At 43.1% G+C, this 22553-nt stretch overlaps 1 long non-coding RNA gene across 1 annotated transcript; it reads left to right on the top strand.

The window, feature by feature from the left end:
- Positions 1-11666: 11666 nt before the first annotated feature.
- LOC145861127 (uncharacterized) lies at positions 11667-20814 on the top strand. The gene is made up of 2 exons (XR_014380959.1): positions 11667-12180; positions 17954-20814. It is a non-coding gene; the product is annotated as an uncharacterized LOC145861127 (long non-coding RNA).
- The last annotated feature ends 1739 nt before the right edge of the window (positions 20815-22553 follow it).

Here is a 22553-nt window from a genome sequence, read left to right as displayed (position 1 = left end):
AGGGAGAGAAACCCTCTATGGATTCGAGACGCTGTACTGATGTGTAACTCTGGGAAAAGCAAGAGACTCTTCACACGGTGACTCTTCAGGACTTTGCAGAGAACAAGATAACTGTTGCTGCAATATGTATCCACGTCTTGAACACCAGTTGATGAGCGACTGTTGAAGTTGTTGATGGTAAATTACTCTCTATTTCAAATACATTTGATATAAAAGATTCAGGATGGCTAATATGCCATGTGTATATGGAAAGTACTGGAGAACTCATGAGACATGACCTTACTCTGTTGAAGCAGGTGATGACACATAATCTGGAAACATAATGACTGTATTCTAGGATCAGTTTGGCCTTTTAGATAATAATGAATGATGTTATATAGACAGAGGGGACCTGATCCTAGATCAGCACTCCTACTCTGAGATTCTTTGTGAAAGGGGGCCTTGAACATTGAGAATCGTCAGTCAGGATTTTGTGGTGCTGTCCGTGGTTCTGAACCTCCTCTGTCACTCCTCCGTTTTGCTCATCCATTTGTTATCATTAGATAACCCCCCTTCATAACCCCCCTTGGGTTGTGCCGTGGCGGAGATCTTTGTGGGCTATACTCGGCCTTGTCTCAGGATGGTAAGTTGGTGGTTGAAGATATCCCTCCAGTGGTGTGGGGGCTGTGCTTTGGCAAAGTGGGTGGGGTTATATCCTTCCTGTTTGGCCCTGTCCGGGGGTATCATCGGATGGGGCCACAGTGTCTCCTAACCCCTCCAGTCTCAGCCTCCAGTATTTATGCTGCAGTAGTTTATGTGTCGGGGGGGCTAGGTCAGTCTGTTATATCTGGAGTATTTCTCCTGTCTTATCCGGTGTCCTGTGTGAATTTAAGTATGCTCTCTCTAATTCTCTCTTTCTCTCTTTCTTTCTTTCTCTCTCGGAGGACCTGAGCCCTAGGACCATGCCTCAGGACTACCTGACATGATGACTCCTTGCTGTCCCCAGTCCACCTGACCGTGCTGCTGCTCCAGTTTCAACTGTTCTGCCTGTGGCTATGGAACCCTGACCTGTTCACTGGACGTGCTACCTGTCCCAGACCTGCTGTTGTTTTCAACTCTCTAGAGACAGCAGGAGCGGTAGAGATACTCTCAATGATCGGCTATGAAAAGCCAACTGACATTTACTCTTGAGGTGCTGACTTGTTGCACCCTCGACAACTACTGTGATTGTTATTATTTGACCATGCTGGTCATTTATGAACATTTGAACATCTTGGCCATGTTCTGTTATAATCTCCACCCGGCACAGCCAGAAGAGGACTGGCCACCACTCATAGCCTGGTTCCTCTCTAGGTTTCTTCCTAGGTTTTGGCCTTTCTAGGGAGTTTTTTCTAGCCACCGTGCTTCTACACCTGCATTGCTTGCTGTTTGGGGATTTAGGCTGGGTTTCTGTACAGCACTTTGAGATATCAGCTGATGTAAGAAGGGCTATATAAATTAATTTGATTCGATTTATATATACAGTGAGATGATTTGCACTTCCTCAGTAATTGGAATGACCAGATTGTGGCCAGTGCGTGAGCAAAGACAGAAAAAAGAACACATCCACCTTTGAAAAGCAGTCAAACAGAAGGGGTACCAGAAGAGACACACACAAACTTCACACACACACACATGTGCACAAACACACAACATGCATGAGCACACACGTGTTTGAACATGGAAAGATTCTGCACAGTTTATTTGGAAGATTCTCTCATTTATTTGTGACTCGCGTTCTCCTCCTCAACCAGGCCAAAATGTCCTTGTGACGAGCCCTCATTACAGTATCTCTTATCAAACACACCAAATACAGGTCTGGAACTGGACTTCAAAGTCAACAGAGCTCCTTTAATATGTGGGTCTGAGCAGCAGGGAAAGAGTTGGCCCTGCGGCACAACCAGGGCTGATTTCAGTGACCCGGGCCACTATGTGAGATCTGTGAACTGTGTGTGTGATGTATGTGCAGTGGAACCTCTGAGGAAAGAGTTCGCTATTTGGAGCAAAGATGAATCAGCTCCACTCCCCAGGCCTGGCACCCTTCAGATCTCAGATCAGTATTTGACAATGGTGGGAAAAGTACCAAATAGTCATACTTGAGTAAAAGTAAAGATACCTTAATAGAAAATTACTGAAGTAAAAGTGAAAGTCACCCAGTAAAATTCTACTTGAGTAAAAGTCTAAAAGCATTTGGTTTTAAATATACTTAGGTATCAAAAGTAAATATAAATTGCTAAAATATACTTAAGTATCAAAAGTAAAAGTATAAATCATTTCACATTTCTTATATTAAGCAAACCAGACGGCACAATTGTTTTGTTTTTGTAATTTAAGGATAGCCAGGGGCACACTCCAAAACTCATTTACAAACTAAGTATTTTGTGTTTAGTGACTCTGGCAGATCAGAGGCAGTAGGGATGACCAGGGTTGTTCTCTTGATGTGTGCGAATATAACCTTTTTCCTGTCCTGCTAAGCATTCGAAATGTAACGAGTAGTTTTGTGTGTCAGGGAAAATGTATGGAGTAAAAAGTACATTATTTTCTTTAGGAATGTTGTGAAGTAAAAGTAGAAAAAAATATATATAGTAAAGTACAGATACCCCAAAAAACTGGTATTTGACATGGCTGATCAAAACATTTCCTACAGACAATGTATTTTATTTCAAAGTAAGCCTCTCACTGCGTGTATGCTGTTTTTTGGGGCAGTGTGGGTGGAGATGTTTAGCTGACTACAAGTCAGTGGACTTAATTTAATTTAGAAGAGAGCAGACAGTGGAATTAATAAGATAGCTTCAGTCGTGTTTACCAATGAGCCAGATTGAGATATGAGACCACATGTTTATGTACACATTTTAACATACAATTTTAATGAGACATTACAGGAAACATTTTCCTCTACTTTGAGTTGTGCACAAGTTCCGTCACTCATATTGCATATATATACAGTATTTATCAGATTATTACATAAGTTATAATTATCTGCAGGACAGTGGCAGTATTCCAGTCCTTCCAGTCTATAGTGAATGGTTGTGTTGTTTTCAGCTTTTGACAGGCAGCACGAGAGCTGAGGCTCAAATGACCGCTATAAGTGCATCTGGCTGAAATAAAGTAATTGGGAGTCATTTCCTACCGAAGCCATTACATCCATTGCTTCAAATGAGAAACTCAGCTTGACATTTTGAAAAACGCCAAACCTTTCAGACATAACTTTCTTTTCCACTGCTCCCTTCACTCTCTTTCTATCAAATATACCCCCCTTCTCAAAATCCCCTGCACTTTCTGCAGATGAGCCCTCCCAAAAGTAGCTGCAATTACATTTGAAGCCCAGGGCAAGGGATAGGAGTGGAGGCAGGCGGAGAGGGGAGAGATAAGGGGGGTTAGCTGTGTGCGATTGGTCATGCTTACCCTCTCTACTGAACCTCAAAGAGACTGAGAGATGAGAGAAATGGGATTGGCTATTCTCTTCCCCCGGATGAGAGAAATAGACTGGGGGCCTGGGTCTTTGGTCACCGCACCCGTGGCCCAAATGATGACTCATGGCTTTAATCTTGTTTGCTCGGGATTGATGCTGCTGTAGCCTGAGTTCCTACACTAGCTACCATAGCCACTCCATACTGCAGACTGGCGCCTGGGCCTACCACATAACAGGAAGAAAGAGGCAGCTAACAGGGGCCAAAAGACAGTCAGAAGAGTCGGTGTCTCTGTAAAAGATGAGGGCGCTGTTTCAAACAGGAAGTGATGATGAAGCCTTCCCTGTCATGAACTCTTGGCAGGACGTTGATTTCAGCATTACACCTGTAACAAAGGTGCTGCAAATCTGAACCTTTCTCCACAGATCCCCTTTAGAAATCCTTTCACTTAGTATTCCTGTCACGATTCTCTAAAGCTGAACCCAGAAGCAGACCAGGACAAGGTGAGTCAAATGAAGGTGAGTATTTATTTACAGACTCGAGGTAAAAATGGAATAATCCAGGAGACGGAGCGGCAGCGGTGGTGAGTTGATGAGAGTGAATAGGCAGATCCAATGATGTCATTGAAACCACCGACGACCAGGCAAGAGGGGTGAATGTTCCGGGAGGATGACTTGACAGAGTAAACGGGAGTGAGTAACCGGCAAAAAGTACAAAACAACAAAACTAACTCTGGTAACATGAGGCTGATACGCTGACACAACATACTGTTTATTGCTAACGATCCGGCAGGGAATGGATGTCATGTCAGAGCTCATGAAGAGAAGAGGTGATGATCAGGACCAGGTGTGCAGATGGCTGATGAGATGCAGGTGCGGGTAATCGAGAGATCTCCCGCCTAACTTCGTCACCGGCAACCAGACAGGGTGTGTTCAGAAACCTCAGGAAACAACTCCAAAACAGAAAACAGGCAGGTCAGGCAGAAAACAGACCAAGGAAGCGGGATTCATGACAATTCCAAGCCTGCTGGACTTGTTACTGTAGCGATGTACGCTGAGAGTCGGGAAGCAAGTTCAGGGAGTGAATACATTTAATTAATAAATGAACAAAACAAGAAACACAAAACAGAGCACCGACATGATACAGGAACAATGACGACTGGGGAAGAAACCAAAGGGAGTGACATACTGTATATATGGCAGGTAATTAAGGATGTGATGGAGTCCAGGTGAGTGTCATTATGCGAGTAACACTGGTGACAGCTATGCGCCCTAACGAGCAGCCTGGTGACCTAGAAGGCCAGAGAGGGAGCACACGTGACAGCTACGACATATCATCCCAAACCAGGAGGATTAGAAATAAGTGCAAATAGCTCACAGTCACTCTGCCTTTCAGCAAAGACTCATTTCATCTTCTTTACTTCTAGGAAATCTCACCGATTTATTATGCTCATAAATGAATAGGCGTCGCAGACACAATTTCACAACTGCCCAATTTAGGACGAAAACTAATGAGTTCTGTTTGCCATACTATTGAGGGACTTTGTGTTATTTTCTCTTTGTGCTAGTATTATAAATATGTCTGAACATCATCATTATTGAGCACCACTTGGACTGTCTACTTTAGGAATTTAGGAAAGTTTCCAATGTGTACTTTGGGCCGTTATCGTAAGTGCGTCAGATTGGGTTGTGGTAAATATGGAGGCCTTTTATGGCCACATACATAACTCTTGATTTCTAAGGACAAGGGCTCGGGAAGAGTAGCAACTGCTCTGTTTATAGAATGACATTAAACCCCTGGGATTCTCCTGAAAAATAATCAACCCACACCAATAAAAAACAAAAGCGGCTTAATGAGCAAAAGGCTTTCACAAACCCATTATCAGAGGGCTGGAAAGACTAAGGCATCGCACAATTACAAGGCCCTACACTTATCTTGTCGCTGCAGATTCCTGTGGAGGGGAGAAATAAAGTGTCCAGTAAGATTATAATTACTGAGGCTTCTGGTATGCCAAGGGAGAGGCAGGACAATGATTCGCTGATTCTCAGGACTTACTGTCATGCCAGGCGAGACATATCACGGTTTATATGATTTATAATTCTGCCACTCCGTGTTAACCATTATGTTCCACAAAGATGTCATGTTCCAATGATGGATTTGCGTTTTGTCCGTATAGTGCTCATTGCTACAGATTCATCTTTTTTTCCCGGTGGTTTTAACTTTATCTCTGGAATGGGTCCGTCCACCTGCTTGCCACCACTTTGCAGCTAACGGCTCAATTAGGGAACAGTTAGCATGAGAGTAGATGAATCGGAGAAGATGTGCAGTGCGTCTCTGGTAAAACACTGAATCGTAGTGCTCTTAGTCCAGCTGGTGGGTCACTTAATGTGGCCCATTTAATTTTAATTGATCTCAATGAAGGACTATACCGCAGAAGTCCTTTTTACCAGTTTCGAATTAGACACTGGAAAAGTTCTACCAAATGGAACAAAAGATCATAATGCCAATAAATACACTTTAATACACTTTATATCACAATAAGGTCAATATCGTTTGCCAGGCACAATAATATATGCTTTCAATGAAGGCCTGTACCTCAGGAGTCTATTCACAAGCTTTGAACTGCAGACTGGAAGAGTTCTATTAAACTGCACACAACATCATACTGCTAATGAATACACTTTTTGGACCATTGACTACAGAACGAACAGACCCAAACAAAGGCTTGCAGAAAGACTCCAAAAAAGCTCTGAAAAAGTGTGTTCAGCCAAAATAGTATCAAGGCCTTATTGCTGAGAAGGACAGCTTCCGAACATCCAAAAATACCCAGTGATTATGTAATTGACCTTGCATCTCGGATTTTAACTGTCACCCCTGTCGATGGATGGAGGACTGAACCGCAAAATCCCAGTGCGTGATCGACCGGTACAAAGTGAGGCCAAATTGCCATAATCATAGTTTGTCACCTTGGCAACCACAGTTTATCTAATGAAACGCAGTTGTATCTGTGCATTCTGTAAATGCCCTGGGCATATAAAACAGCACGGTATGTACCCAGTCTTTCTTTTCTGTTCAAATTTGGTATTTTGGAGTAACAATTAACGTGATGTATTATTTTCTTATAAAGCATTTGCTCCATCTTAAAAAAGTGGGTGACTCACTGTGTCAGAGGTACTTGTACTGCCCTCACTTCATCCCACTATTAAATAGACCAGGATTTAGTCAGTCCCAACAATCAAAGCTTGATGGTGAGTTGGTTTGGGAAACCCTGAAATGAGAAAAACTGCATATCGCCCACAGGTTGCAATGACTGGGCAGTGCCAATGTAGACTTGAACTGGGTACAAACCATGGTAACACATCAACCACAGAATTACAAAATAGGTTGTTTATTCCGTGGTCATTACAATGTTATTACAGTTTCAATAAAATAGGAACATTGCTTGAGGGGTTCACAAAATCTAGTAGACGTATTGAATTTAAGTTGTGTGGGTTAGATACATGCCAAAGTTAAATGGGTATAACACAGAACATGGTAGATTTCTAGCGAATACACAGCACTCAGGTTAGGTTCAGTGGATACACAGCAAACTAGCACAGCAAAAGTGAGGAAGCAATACAAAAGTTGCAAAGTTAAATCACAATAAGTACAACTACTAAACAGTAAGGCTCTAGACAAATGTAAGCTGTATCCTTAAGAGTACACAGCAGGAAATACAATACAAACACAACATTTGCTTCACCTGGTTGGTCTCCAAGCCACAACCATTACTCTTTACCTTAATATCACTAACAACGAAGCTCAATAACAATACAAAAAATATCACCCTTGCAGTAGCGAGGCATGGCAGCTTGGAGTCCAACCGCTGGCTACCTCTCCCTGACCTGGGCCTCGTTTGCCAAAGCCTACATAGCGTTAAGATCATCGTTGGAACCTTCTTACGATGCATCTTCAGTAGCCGAGCTGTTTCCCAGAGCCTTCATTAGCAACGTGTTTCTTAAAAACCTTTGCAAATCTAGGAGTGTTTCAGACCACTCGTAGAGCAGTGAAAGTGCATCGTTAGATGCTTTCTCCCCTTTATTAGGCTATCTTTGTGACTGACTGCTGGTAACTTCAGAATGAAGTTGAGTACAAATACAAAGTTGAAAGTATTTGTGATTGTTACAAACAAGGATAAAATAATGCTTCAAATGAAAATCAAGATGACTGCATTAAAAGACACAGACAACATGGGCCTATATATTGTCCAATCAACTGACTTCTATTTCACAACTAGGCTACTGTCAAATCTTTTGCCTGAATGTATTTCATGATGTGCGCAATGTTGTGCCCAATCTGTGATGTAGTGCATTATCATTGGGTAAGCACAATAAGCCACCTCAATGCCCTACTGTATTTGCAGCGATAGATTGTAATAAACTCAGCAAAAAAAGAAACGTCCTCACACTGTCAACTGCGTTTATTTTCAGCAAACTTAACATGTGTAAATAAACAACTGAGACATCAACTAAACAAGTTCCACAGACATGTGACTAACAGAAATGGAGTAATGTGTCCTGCAGGAAGGGTACCACATGAGGGAGGAGGATGTCTTCCCTGTAACGCACAGTGTTGAGATTGCCTGCAATGACAACAAGCTCAGTCCGAGGATGCTGCGACACACTGCCCCAGACCATGATGGACCCTCCACCTCCAAATCAATCCCGCTCCAGAGTACAGGCCTCGGTGTAACGCTCATTCCTTCGGCGATAAACGCGAATCTGACCATCACCCCTGGTGAGACAAAACCGTGACTCGTCAGTGAAGAGCACTTTTTGCCAGTCCTTCTGGTCCAGCGACGGTGGGTTTGTGCCCATACAACAGACCTACAAGCCCTCAGCCCAGCCTCTCTCAGCCTATTGCGGACAGTCTGAGCACTGATGGAGGGATTGTGTGTTCCTGGTGTAACTCGGGCAGTTGTTGCCATCCTGTACCTGTCCCGCAGGTGTGATGTTCGGATGTACCGATTCTTTGCAGGTGTTGTTACACGTGGTCTGACACTGCGAGGATGATCAGCTTTCCATCCTGTCTCCCTGTAGCGCTGTCTTATGCATCTCATAGTACGGACATTGCAATTTATTGCCCTGGCCACATCTGCAGTCCTCATGCCTCCTTGCAGCATACCTACGGCACGTTCACGCAGATGAGAAGGGACCCTGGGCATCTTTCTTTTTGTGTTTTCATAACTTTGACCTTGATTGCCTACCGTCTGTAAGCTGTTAGCGTCTTAACGACTGTTCCACAGGTGCATGTTCATTAACTGTTTATGGTTCATTGAACAAGCATGGGAAACAGTGTCTAAACCCTTTACAACGAAGATCTGTGAAGTTATTTCGATTTTAACAAATTATCTTTGAAAGACAGGATCCTGAAAAGGGGGCGTTTCTTTTTTTTGCTGAGTTTATGTCTGTTGGAGCTGAACCGTCATCAGTATTGTGGAAAATGTTAACGTAAGATTTGAATGGAGAAAGCTGATCCCAGGGCAGCTCCGCATTTCTTTCCATCCTAACCGTTTTCCACTCATGATCTAATTACACACTTAGCGAACGTTCCCTCTATGTGTTTGTTTTGGAAACACTTAAAAAGTTGGCTCATAAATAACAATGCATCTGGTATGATCATCGTAATGCCCAAGTTTCATTGTAATGCTTAAATTACCACTGGAAAAACAAGGCCCGGCTTCTGTGTCCAGAGCATCTTCTTCTTCGGGATTGGGTTGGCAGATCGCATCCAACTTAAGTTGCATACACCGCTACCTACTGCACTGGAGTGAGGCCAGTCAAGGCCTACCTACCTTAAATTCTCTTCATTATGTTACATTTTGTGATACAAAAATAAAATGGCACCACCAACTAACCCTATTTAATAATACAAAAATATATATAAATCCCCACCCCATTCGACTAGTTCCTCCTTCTTCACCAAGAGCCCTGTAAACTGTCCAGTCCCCGATGACGTTCTCCACCTTTCCGCCATTTGCGCCCAGAGCACACCATGTTCTCCTGTTTTAAAGGGAGGGGCACAGGTGTGCTCAATTACCCCGTTAACCTGTAAGCAAGCATAATGAATCACAGAGCACATTCAATACAAATGCAACACGTAAAAAGCGACTGCCCATAAAAAGCAACGAATCCCTTTGAAAACAGCCTATGTGGCATCGATATGAATCAGAAACATTTATTATAGTGTCAAAATTGACTACAAAGTGTGAATAGAATCATTTTGGTCATAAAGTCAGTATTGTCTAAAACGATAAAAGTGCGTCACAAATAAATGAAGGTTGGGTTTTAACAAATCATACCCTGTTTTGCCAAGCTCCACTTGCAAATTATGTCTCCTCCCACTTCGCTTCCCTTCATTGTTTTCTTGCATTTGTTTTCAACCCGGGTTGCCTTCCGGTCGTTAGCTAGGTGCCCCGTTCAAAGCCCACGGTGAAGTCGGCTCAAAACAAAAGTCACATAATTACCACGTAGAGTAATAAGAAGGATTCTGTGTTTTCACATGCAAAAGTGATTGCTTTTGATAAAAACGCATTATGTGCCTTCCCAATGAAAACGAGTTTGAAAAGTCAAACATATATTTTATGGAAAAGATATGTATGTTTTCTGGACGATGCACCATACTGCATTGTTGACAATGAGACCAAGGGGGCAGATTACTGTTGCATTTGAGAAGAGCGTTCCTTCCTCACTGATTTTTCTCATTCATGCCACGGGCCTTAGACCACTGTCCCGTGGCTTATCATTATTGAATCTGCCCATTGAGTAGGATTCCGGTGTGCAACGACCAGTGATGGTAAGTATAACCAGAGATACTGGAATATAATGACCTCTCTGGTATAACTTAGCTAACAACGATAGATAATATTATTGCTGATTATGTAGGTAGTCATCTTTTGATAAAGCAAGGCAGGCTAGCTAACCTTTTAGCTAACGTTAGTGTAGCTAGATAAGTAATTAGCTAGCTACCTCATTACAACTTAGTTAGGTCGTAGCTCATACAAGTTCATTGTGTATTGTCTAGGTACTGCTGGTTATGTAACTTTATAATTTGATAATACCAGAGAGGCAGGTTAGCTAGCTAGCTACAGGCTAACATTGCCTACAAATCGGATTTGCAAGGTAGTTCGGAGTTTGATCAACAAAGGTAATGTATGTTATGTGAAATGATGTATAAAAAATACCTGGTTTGATAACTAGTGCTTCTACACCTGCATTGCTTGCTGTTTGGGGTTTTAGGCTGGGTTTCTGTACAGCACTTTGAGATATCAGCTGATGTAAGAAGGGCTTTATAAATACATTTGATTTGATTTAGGTTAACCTGTTTGGGATAGGGGGCAGTATTTTCACGACCGGATAAAAAACGTACCCGATTTAATCTGGTTACTACTCCTGCCCAGAAACTAGAATATGCATATAATTAGTAGATTTGGATAGAAAACACTAAAGTTTCTAAAACTGTTTGAATGGTGTCTGTGAGTATAACAGAACTCATATGGCAGGCCAAAACCTGAGAAGATTCCATACAGGAAGTGCCCTGTCTTACAATTTGTTGTCCTTCTGTAGCATCTCTATCGAAAATACAGCATCTGTGTTGTAACGTGACATTTTCTAAGGCTTCCATTGGCTCTCAGAAGGCGCCAGAAAGTGGAATGGGGTGTCTGCAGTCTCTGGGCATAGAACAGCAGGAGAATTTGTGAGTGGTCAGGCTGGGAACAGTGACACTGGAGATGCGCGTCCACGAGACTACTCCATTTCTTTCTTTCAGCCTTTGAATGAATACAACGTCGCCCGGTTGGAATATTATCGCTATTTTACGAGAAAAATAGCATAAAAATTGATTTTAAACAGTGTTTGACATGCTTCTAAGTACGGTAATGGAATATTTTGAATTTTTTTTGTCACGAAATGCGCTCGCGCGTCACCCTTCGTATAGTGACCCGAACGCATGAACAAAACGGAGCTATTTGAGTATAACTATGTATTATTTGGAACCAAAACAACATTTGTTGTTGAAAGGCTAATAACAAGCAGATACATGTGGTAGTCACTTTAGTTATAAATTGCATTATCAAAAAGCTTTGTCCTTTCATTATAACAAAATGTAATTTACCACTTGTCTATAAATAGAACAGGAAGGACACTTGAATCAGGCTGGTGACATTTGACCTGGTCAAAAGTGTTGGGTTGTAATTTGAAATACTTGCTACACCAAAAGTTAATGGTTATATGTTAGAGGAATGTTTATGGTGGGGTCAATTGAAGGTACACAAGAGCCATGGGCCTGGGAAGTTACTAAGTAAGGGAAAAGGCAATCACATGATTGCGGTCACTGATAAGGGTGGATAGCTGTGGATTACGGAGGAATGTGGGCCGAGGTCAGGTCACATTAAGGGAGAAGGAGCAGTTTATTACCCACATCACTTAACTTCCTGCCTAGCAACAAAGATGTAGTGTTCAGAGAAAAGGAGGAGACTTCGCCTAAAGGGGGCTATAAATACTTGTGCTGGTGGAAACATGTCTTTGTCTTATGCAGCTGTGAGACCCAGTGGGTGAATGAACTTGGTTTGAGCTTTACTAGTTGTCTTTGAGTTTTACTCTGTTTATTTAGAATCTAACAGTTGGTGCTGTGTGCAGGGTTCACCACGATTTACAATCGAACTGGAGAGTCTGAATCAGTGGAGCAGGAGACGGCACAAAAAAAACAAAATAAGGTAGGCACAGTACACCTGTTACCACTCATTCCAACATCTTGGGGAGATGAGAATCATAGGATGAACAATTATTGGTTACCGACCTAGAAAGCCTAAGTTTATTCAGTAAGCCCATCGTGTAACGTCAGGTCGTAAATATATGGTGTTGGGTAGGTTCCTTTCAGGATAGGTCCCTGTAATATTCATATGTGTAAACATACTGAATTATAATTGGATGCATTTTACCGCCGTATCATACTGTGCTATGATTGGTTAAAATAGCTTTTCGGTGAAAGCACATTTTGCAATATTCTCAGTAGATAGCCCGGCATCACAGGGCTAGCTATTTAGACACCCAGCAGGTTTAGCACTCATCAAAGTCAGATTTACTATAAGAAAAATGTTCTTACCTTTGTTGTCTTCGTCAGAATGCACTCCCAGGACTTCTACTTCAATAACAAATGTTGGTTTGGTCCAAAATAATCCATTGTTATATCCAAACAGCGGCGTTTTGTTCGTGCATTCTAGACACTATCCTAAAGGCTAAATAAGGGTGACGAGCATGGCGCAATTCGTGACAAAAGAATTCTAAATATTCCATTACCGTACTTCGAAGCATGTCAACCGCTGTTTAAAATCAATTTTTATGCCATTTTTCTCATAAAAAAGCGATAATATTCCGACCGGGAATCTGCGTTTAGATAAACAGACAAAGGAAAAGAAACCATTCGGTCGAAGCGGGCACGCGCCTAAGCCCATAGTACTCTGAGTGGCCACTTGCCAAAAGCGATAAAGTGTTTCAGCCAGAGCCTGCCTCGATATCGTTCAACGTTTTCCCGGGCTCTGAGACCCTATGGAAGACGTAGGAAGTGTCACGTTATTGCACAGATCCTGAGTCTTGAATAAAAAGAGCCAAGATGAAACACTACTTCTCAGACAGGCCACTTCCTGCTTGAAATCTTCTCAGGTTTTGGCCTGCCATAGGAGTTCTGTTATACTCACAGACACCATTCAAACAGTTTTAGAAACTTTAGGGTGTTTTCTATCCAAAGCCAATAATTATATGCATATTCTAGTTACTGGGCAGGAGTAGTAACCAGATTAAATCGGGTACGTTTTTTATCCAGCCGTGCAAATACTGCCCCCTATCCCCAACAGGTTAAATACTTCTTGACAGACGTTGTTCCCACTCCTTGATGGGCCTGTCAGAGTAGAGACTGGGTGTGGTTTAGACTTACTCCAGCCTATCGTTGGCGTGCAGGTTGGTCCCAACCTCGTGACGCATCACATGTTGCCTGGCGTTGGATCTTATCTTCTTAGTGTATACTCAAGAGTCAGCAACCACTCAATTTCCAGTGATTTACTTATACTGTTGTTTCTCCACTCTACCTGTTCCTCACATGCTCCCCTTGTGATGGGTTTCACAACCTCCTATCACTAAGTCAGCAGCCTACACCTTGTTACATAATGCACAATTCTCTAAAACTCCTACATTGCACCCATTATCTTGTTATTGCTGTTGTTCAGCAAAAAGCTCTTGCAAAACCCTGTTTTAAAGCATCATCATTCTGTCCACATGACCCACCATCACATGAGCCACTTACTCTAACATATAGCAGTATTCAATTAGCCAATAGTTTATATACTTAATATTGTGGCATAGCTTCTCTGTTATTTTATATAGGTTATGCTAACAAATAGTTGGTTAAACCCTAACACTAGTGAGTCTTCTGAACAGTTTGTGACTGAGCTGCGTCTGCTTGTGAAAGACTGTGATTATGCAAACAAGGATGAGATGGTCAGGGACCGTATTGTATTTGGAATACACTCACCGCGAGCGAGAGAGAAACTTTTGAATCTTGGGTCTCAGCTAACGCTGGACAAAGCTATCGACATAGCCAGATCTCACGAGCTAGCACAGGGTCAGATGAAAACCATTTTGCGCGGCAGCACGAGCGCATCACGTGAACAAGCAGTGCAGCAGACAGGCAGACATCAAAGCACACCTCGGTGCACAGAGAGCGCGTTTAAAACGGAGAGAGACATAACTCCAAAACAGAGCGACACAGACTCAAAACGCCCCAAGTGCATGGCAAACAAGGAACTTGCCCAGCTAAAGGCAAACAGTGTACTAAATGTGGTAAATGGAATCACTTTGCAAAAGTGTGCAGAGCTTAAGGTGGAAAAACAGTACACACAGCGAGTGAAGATGAAATGTCAATAAAAGAGTCAAACTCTGAAGAACTGTTTATTGATTCAGTGACACAGAAAAGTCAAATATCAGGGACAGAGCAAGCCTTTGCTGACATTGAGAAAGGAACACAAGGCACAGAGCTAAAGTTCAAACTAGACACTGGTGCACAAGTAAACATTATTCCTCTGAATAAGTACCGCAGCTTGACATCTGAGTGCGAGCTACAGCCCACCATGCGCAGACTGACTGGTTATGGTGGTGAACAGCTCCCAGTAAAAGGCACATGCACTTTCAAATACAAATACAAGGAAAGTGACATGATGTTGGACATTTATGTTGTTGACACTAGAGCACCTGCAGTGCTAGGTCTTAAAGCATGTTTAGACATGGACCTCATCAAGCTAGTTTTATCAGTGACAGCACCAGTAGAGACAGAAAATGTACTGGAGAAGTTTGCTGATGTTTTTACAGGAATAGGATTATTCCCAGGAGAATGTACCATTCACCTTGACCCAGACGCAACCCCTGTGGTCTACCCACCGAAAAAGATTCCCCTTGCTCTCCGTGCCCGTCTGAAGAAAGAGTTGGAGAGCATGGAGCAATCTGACATAGTCACCAAGGTTACAGAACCAACTGACTGGGTAAACGCGTTAGTGGTGGTGGAGAAACCACGCACAGGCAAGCTCTGAATATGTCTCGACCCAAGAGACTTGAACAAGGCTATCAAACGCCCCCATTATCCTTTACCGATGCTAGATGACATCACACACAAGCTAGCGGGAGCACACTACTTCAGTGTCATGGACACTAGATCAGGCTACTGGGCTATCAAGCTCACAGAAGAGTCATCTAAGCTCACAACATTCAACACACCGTTTGAACGCTACAGGTTCCATCGCCTGCCTTTTGGGATTATCTCATCCCAAGACGAGTTTCAGCGAAAGATCGACGAAGTGTACGAAGGCCTCGACGGAGTTGTGGCAATTGTGGACGACATCCTTGTCTATGGTCGAACCAAGGAGGAGCACGACCGAAACCTCCGCGTGATGCTGCAAAGGTCCAGCGAGAGAGGAGTCTGGCTCAACCCCAAGAAGAGCACAGTCGGTGCTAAAGAAGTCAGCTACTTCGGATATCTTCTCAATGCGAATGGAATCAAGCCAGATCCACAGAAGATCTCAGCCATAAAAGAAATGGAGCCACCAAAGAACCGTGCAGAGCTGGAAACAGTGCTTGGCATGGTCAACTACTTAGCCAAGTTCGCACCCAGCCTCTCCAATCCTAATGCATCCCTGCGTCAACTGCTAAAGCAGTCCAGTGAGTTTCTCTGGGACAAGCAACACGACATTGCTTTCCAGAATGTGAAAGACTTGATCACGAGAGAACCAGGACCAATCCTTGCCTAGTACGACCCCAACAAAGAGCTCAGACTCCAAGTGGACTTGTCGAAGTATGGGCTAGGTGCAGTGCTACTGCAAGAAGGAAAGCCCATCGGCTACGCTTTCAAATCTCTCACAGACAGACTACGCTCAAATCGAAAAAGTGCTCTATGACATTCTGTTCGGATGTAAACGTTTCCATCAGTACGTATATGTACGACAAGTCATTGTGGAATCCGACCATAAGCCCCTTGAGTCAATCATGAGGAAACCACTAGTGCAGCCCCGCCAAGGCTACAGAGAATGATCCTTCAACTACAAAGATACGACTTCACAATCACTCACCGTCCAGGCAAAGACATCGCTGTCGCAGACACACTCTCCAGGAAGTTTCTTACCTACAGGAGGCCTGAGGAGAGGAGAAAATGCCCTCAGAGCGTCTCAGAGTTCTGGAACCATCATGATCAACTATCACAGATCAATGGAATCATTTTCAAAGGAGAGAAAATCATTATTCCTACCAGTCTCAGAGAAGAGATTTTGACAAAGATCCATGCTGGATGCATGGAAAAGTGCAAACAGAGAGCACGGGACATTTTGTTTTGGCCCGGAATGTGCAAACAAATAGAGGACATTGTTGGTAAATGCGCCATCTGTCTTGAACGATGCCCCTCAAACACCAAAGTGCCAATGTTACCTCACTGTATCCCGGACCGACCCTGGCAGGTCGTGGCAACCGATCTGTTCACCTGGAACAACGAGGACTACATCGTAACAGTGGACTACTACAGCAGATACTTCGAACTCGACAAGCTTCACAGCACCACATCTGCAGCTGTGATACACAAGCTGAAAGCAACCTTTGCCAGGCATGGCATTGTAGAGACTTTAATATCTGACAATGGGCCCTGTTACAAATCAAATGAGTTTGAATCCTTCACAAAAGGATGGGAGTTCACACGTCACCACAAGCCCACATTACCCTCAAAGTAATGGCCTTGCTGAAAAATCTGTGCAGATTGCTAAATCACTCATGGACAAAGCAAAAGCAGACAAGAGAGACCCTTACCTCAGTCTCCTTGAATACCGCAACACTCCAGTTGACAACTTCAAATCACCAGCCCAGCTGTTGATGAGCCGCAGACTTCGCTCAACCCTTCCCAGCACCAACCAGCAGCTGCAACCTGAGGTGTCAGCTACAAGGAAATGCATGAAAAACGTGCACAGAGACAACAACAACAAAAGCGATACTACGACAGGTCAGCTGGACCACTGCCACCACTGATCGACGGAGAGTCAGTTAGAATCCAGGAGCATGGCCTCTGGAAGCCATCAGTTGTCATCCAGCCAGCTGACACTGAACGTTCATATCACGTCAGCACCGCAGAAGGAGCGGTGTACCGCCGCAATCGTCGTCACCTACTGAACACAAAAGAACAACACACTGATGAGATGAACTGTTCCCCTGAAAGAGAACGTGATGGACTAAACACACACTCAGCACAACATACACCGTACTTACCTGCAACACCACAAGAGCTGTTGACTGACACAGAAGCATGCTCAGCATCATATCGCACAAGGTCAGGAAGAGAGGTCAAGCCCAGAGCTGTCCTGGACCTGTGAAATGTCAAAGGGTGTAGGCGGATCGCTGCCCTAAAAGAGTTCCAGACTGTAAACTTGTTATTGAAAGTTCACTTGAAATGCTTTGGTATTGTATTTGTTTGAAATGTTAAGATGTCATTTCTACAGTGAAAGCTGAGTTGCTGAGAATCCCTTGTTCGAAAAGTAACAGTATGTTGGATCATTGGTTCAGACTCTATGTTGATTCAGTTGGTGTAGTATGCAATATAAATGATTACTTACCTTGAGTTCAAACTACAGAGCATGTATTCAAAAACGCTTAGAAGATGTAAAACATTTATTTTGTTTTTAAAGAAGGGGGATGTAATATTCATATGTGTAAACATACTGAATTATAATTGGATGCATTTTACCATCGTATCATACTGTGCTATGATTGGTTAAGACCACCCAGATCGTTAGGTCATGGTCAGTTGATTATGGTTGGAGATACGTGAACATGCAAGTTGTAGCTAGCTAATAAAGAGCTACGTTAAGAAATATCCTGTAGTACTGCATTTTATTATTTTGCACAAAGCGTGCAAAACAAGACAGTCCTGGGTAGAGGTGTTGTCACTTATACTCCCTCTCTGTCCTCTAGGTCATCAGACTGCTGATTATCCCGCACACCTGTCACCATCATCTCGTGCACCTGCGCTTCATGACACTCATCTGGACTCCATCACCTCCTTGATTATCTTCCCTATATCTGTCACTCCCCTTGGTTCTTTCCTCAGGTGTTATTGACTCTGTTTTCATGTCGGTGCTTTGCTTGTGTTACGTGGTTATTGTTTCATTTATTTATTTATTACAACACTCACTCCCTGAACTTGCTTCCCAACTTTCAGCGCACTCATTACAGGTGTTCCTCTGCAAGATCCATAGAAATACATGGTTTAAGGTAGGTTCCATAAGGATAGGTCCTGAGTGGAGCTAGTTATCTGCGAGATTCATGAGTGACACTACAGTGTAGGGTAGGTTCCGTGTAGGATAGGTCCCTAGTGGGGTTATTCCCCTGCCAGATCTGTAAGAGGGATGAAAGTCTCAGCCGGAGTGGCCGTGAGGCAGTAGAGTGTGTGTGAATGGATAAATTGTCATGCTTGTGTACTACTAGTATGCTAGGTTGTAGAGAATTAGTCCATGGAGAAGGACCAAAAGAAGGGAATGTGGATAGTTATAAAAGGATGCCTATACGTTCTGGAGGAGAGACACATTCATGGTTAGAAAAGCAAGAAAATATTTGAACGTTGTTTGAACGTGATTTGTGTGTAGCAGCAGTAGCAGCAGTAGGAGCGGCTGGAAGACAACTGTGAATCATTTTGGTTATGTGTGTTGTCAACAGCATTTGTCAGGTTGTGCGCTACTGGTGAAGAAGTCAGATGCAGGAGAGCAGAGAGTTGTGATCAGGCGCACACTTTATTAGGCAGAAACAAACAACCGATGGACGCAACTGCGTCAGACAAACCTCCAGCCAAAAGCAAAAGTGTAAAGTCACAAAGACCATTTAAACATACAATGGGTGAACACGGTACCCGGAAAACCAGTCTGGCGCTTCACACAAAAACACGTAACAAAGAACAATTCCACACAAAGACATGGGGGGAACAGAAGGAATATATATATGTAGTGTGATTAGGGAATGTAAACCAGGTGTGCGGGGAAACAAGACAAAACAAATGGAACAATGAACAGTGGAGCGGCGATGGCTAGAAGGCCGGTGACGTCGAACGCCGCCGAACAAGGAGAGGAGCCGACTTCGGCGGAAGTCGTGACAACATTAGGTCTCCCGTATTCTCCAGTAATAAATTGGCAGATGGTATCAGGTCCAGTGACCAAATTATTAGGCACCTATACTGTAACTACTCTCTGGGAAGTGAGTATCACTACCTGAAAAATAGCAACCATTGGCGTGTATTAGAGCCGTGGGTGAAGAGAAACACCCTGGACATCGTCGGGAGAGAGTTCGGAATCATAACTATTTTTGACGACCGACGGCCACGATTCTCCCTTTAAAGAGGGGTTAGAGGAAGTTTAGAAAAAGCCATAGAGGCTCTGAAAGAGGCGCACAAGCAATCTACCAATTCAGCTCGAATATGTAAATTTTTTTGCAAACTGGATAAAATTGGTCAGTATTTCCCTGCTCACGGAAAATTCCAAACAAGAACTCAGAGATGCTGTTGTGGTATGGCACAAGGAAATTAATGAGAAATCGCAAGCTCAATATTCAAGCGTTTTGGTGTCGACGTTTTATCAACAGAAGAGCATACCCGATAAAGCTCAAATTAAAGATATGCAGGGTCATCTTGTCCAGGAGACTGACAAGTATGAGGCAACTAATACAAAATGTGAAATAACAGATTGGCGGGCTCATAAATTAGATGAACAGAACTAGGACCTTATGAGGGCTCTGGAAAATAATCAAAATAAAGTCCAACAACTTACGGCTGCCCTTCAGCAGCATCAGAACACCTGTGGAGGGGGTATATAGTCTTGCCACTTCCCCACCGTTCACCCCGGGATATCAAGTATCCCAGGCTAAACAGGTCACGTCTCCCCTATATCCCTCTCATATAGAGGAAAAAGAGCATTATGGGTTGAGAGAGGCAGTAGAGGGACTGTCACCTTTCCAGACATAGTAGTCCCGGGCTGGATCATAGATCCAAGGGATCCCGGAAACCATAGAGAGGTGTGCCCGGGTTCATACTCATGCAGTTGCGATGACTTATTATCCTGGCAGAGACTCCCAGAGGGAGGGAACCCCATTCTGCCTGATGGCCAAACTATAACACGACTCCAAATGCCACACCAACACCAGACGCTTTCTGAGTATTGGTGAAATGCGTAGCATAATGAAAGAAGAGCCTGACCCTGTTGAAGAGGGTTGAGGAGTTTATCCTTTTCCTGAGGAAACAGGGCAGAACGTTTGGATTCCACGCTGGTGTTTATGATAATGTTGTCTGTTCCCTATTGCCGAGAGCAATGTTGGTACAAATAGTCTGAAACTATCGTACTCCTGCCTGGTCGTCCTCTCGTGAGGCATGTGACCCAGTAACTTCTCAGGAACAAATTGAAATATTTGGAAATATTTTATGCTATTGGAAATATTTTGTTCCACCCTGACGTTAACAAAATGTGTAAATTCACTCAGGGTCAAAATGAGGTGGTACGTGAGTAAGTTGATAGGATGGAAGATTCGTTGTGCACTGATTCGGCACTAGCAAATTATTTTAATGAAAATGCAGGAATATGTACCTCTGATTTGATGGCAGGGTTGAAACCCACTGTCAAAACTGCTATTGCAGGGGTGGTGCACCAACTCTCCAAATGGGTGGAGAGAGTTCAACCTCGCTAGAAATGATAGAGACACTGAGTGAGATTTTTGTATAATATGAAGAAGTATTGCTGTTGTTGGTTTTGGGCTGTTCTTGTTATTGTCTTTGTTTCAATACAAATTTTACCAGATTTCGTAAGCTGTATGTTCTAAGTCCCTGACCGGATAACTCTGTGGTGAGGTTCCAAGTATGATAAGGGAGTATAGGCCAATTTGGAAAATGGTTTCAACAGTGTGTTGGTATGCTCTTTGACATTTGTATTAAGAAAATTGGGAAGGTAACAATTTGTCATACGGTAAATAGTTGCTTGGGTTTTCTGAATCAGAAATGAGTTAACCTCTTTAACTTCTACAGGATCGGTGGGTCCCTCGCAGGACGGTTGAGCTAACGTAAGCTAATGTGATTAGCATGAGGTTGTAAATAACAAGAAAATTCCCCAGGACATAGACATATCTGATATGGCAGAAAGCTTAAATTCTTGTTAATCTAACTGCACTGTCCAATTTGCAGTAGCTATTACAGTGAAAGAATACCATGCTATTGTTTGAGGGGAGTGCACAGTTATGAACTTAAAAGTTATTAATATACCAATTTGGCACATTTGGGCAGTCTTGATACAACATTTTGAACAGAAATGCAATGGTTCATTGGATCAGTCTAAAACGTTGCACATGCACTGCTGCTATCTAGTGGCCAGAATCTAAATTCGCCTGGGCTGGAATAATACATTATGGCCTTTCTCTTCCATTTCAAAGACGATGGTACAAAACAAATACAAAAAAAATATGTTTTTTTCATTGTATTATCTTTTACCAGATCTAATGTGTTATTCTCCTACATTAATTTCACATTTCCCCAAACTTCAACATGCTTCCTTTCAAATGGTATCAAGAATAAGCATATCCTTGCTTCAGTTCCTGAGCTACAGGCAGTTAGATTTGGGTATGTCATTTTAGGCGAAAATTGGAAAAAGGGGCGGATCCTTAAACTGTTATTTTGGTTTGTCCTCTCTCTACGTTATGGCGATAGTGACTACCGATGGTAGCTATATGCATGGAAGGAATAATACGACCAGAACAGTGTGAGCTTCAAACCCCCTAACCGGCTGAAGTAATGGCGTTCACTATGGCCTTGTCCTGCACCACTTCTACGGAGACCTGAGTCCGAGCCAGAAACCTGTGTATGAGCGACAGGAGAGCTGCATGGGTCCTGAGAACGTGCATCTGGAGTGAGCATGGAGAGGCATTACGTTCAAACTCCTCTCATGCTGCTGGTGCACTGGTGGGAAAATGGACCGGACAGAATGGTCTGTACAGAATGGTGGTGGCAGCTAGCTCAGGTGAGAGATTTGTGTGCTTGAGAAAATCAGCTTATTTCCCCAGATATTAAAATTGGGACATTATCAAGGTCTATCAACTGTGACAGGAATGAGTTACATATGTGCCGTTGGGAAGAAGATACGCCAGAAGATGAGTGCCGGGAAGGAGGGGGGTGGTCAACTGTGCCCGTAAATTGATTTAGGGTTGCCCTAAACTGTTTATTTGGGGTATCAGGTTGATTGTGGAGGTCTACACACTGGGAAATGTATGGTAATTTAGGTAAAAAATACATTGAGATACCGATCTGTCATTAACATGCCACTCGCAACAGTAAAACAGGGATATATGGAGGCCGTGATGAGAAAAGTTAATCCTGGTAATATAAGTAGTGCATACTGTCTATATATTCTCCATGTCTGTAAATGTACATACTAACAATGTCGCTATGTGCTAAGTTGGGGTCTCGAATTCGAGTGATAGACTCAACATGAAGCACTAAGGACTGTCATTCTAAATTTGGGTTGGATAATGATTCAGGTCTCTTGGGAAT

This window comes from Salmo salar, chromosome 16 (genome assembly GCF_965601325.2).
Source record: "Salmo salar chromosome 16, fSalSal1, whole genome shotgun sequence".
NCBI classification, from domain to species: domain Eukaryota; kingdom Metazoa; phylum Chordata; class Actinopteri; order Salmoniformes; family Salmonidae; genus Salmo; species Salmo salar.
Note: the sequence above shows the minus strand (reverse complement) of the source record. Positions and strands in the feature narration are given on the sequence as shown.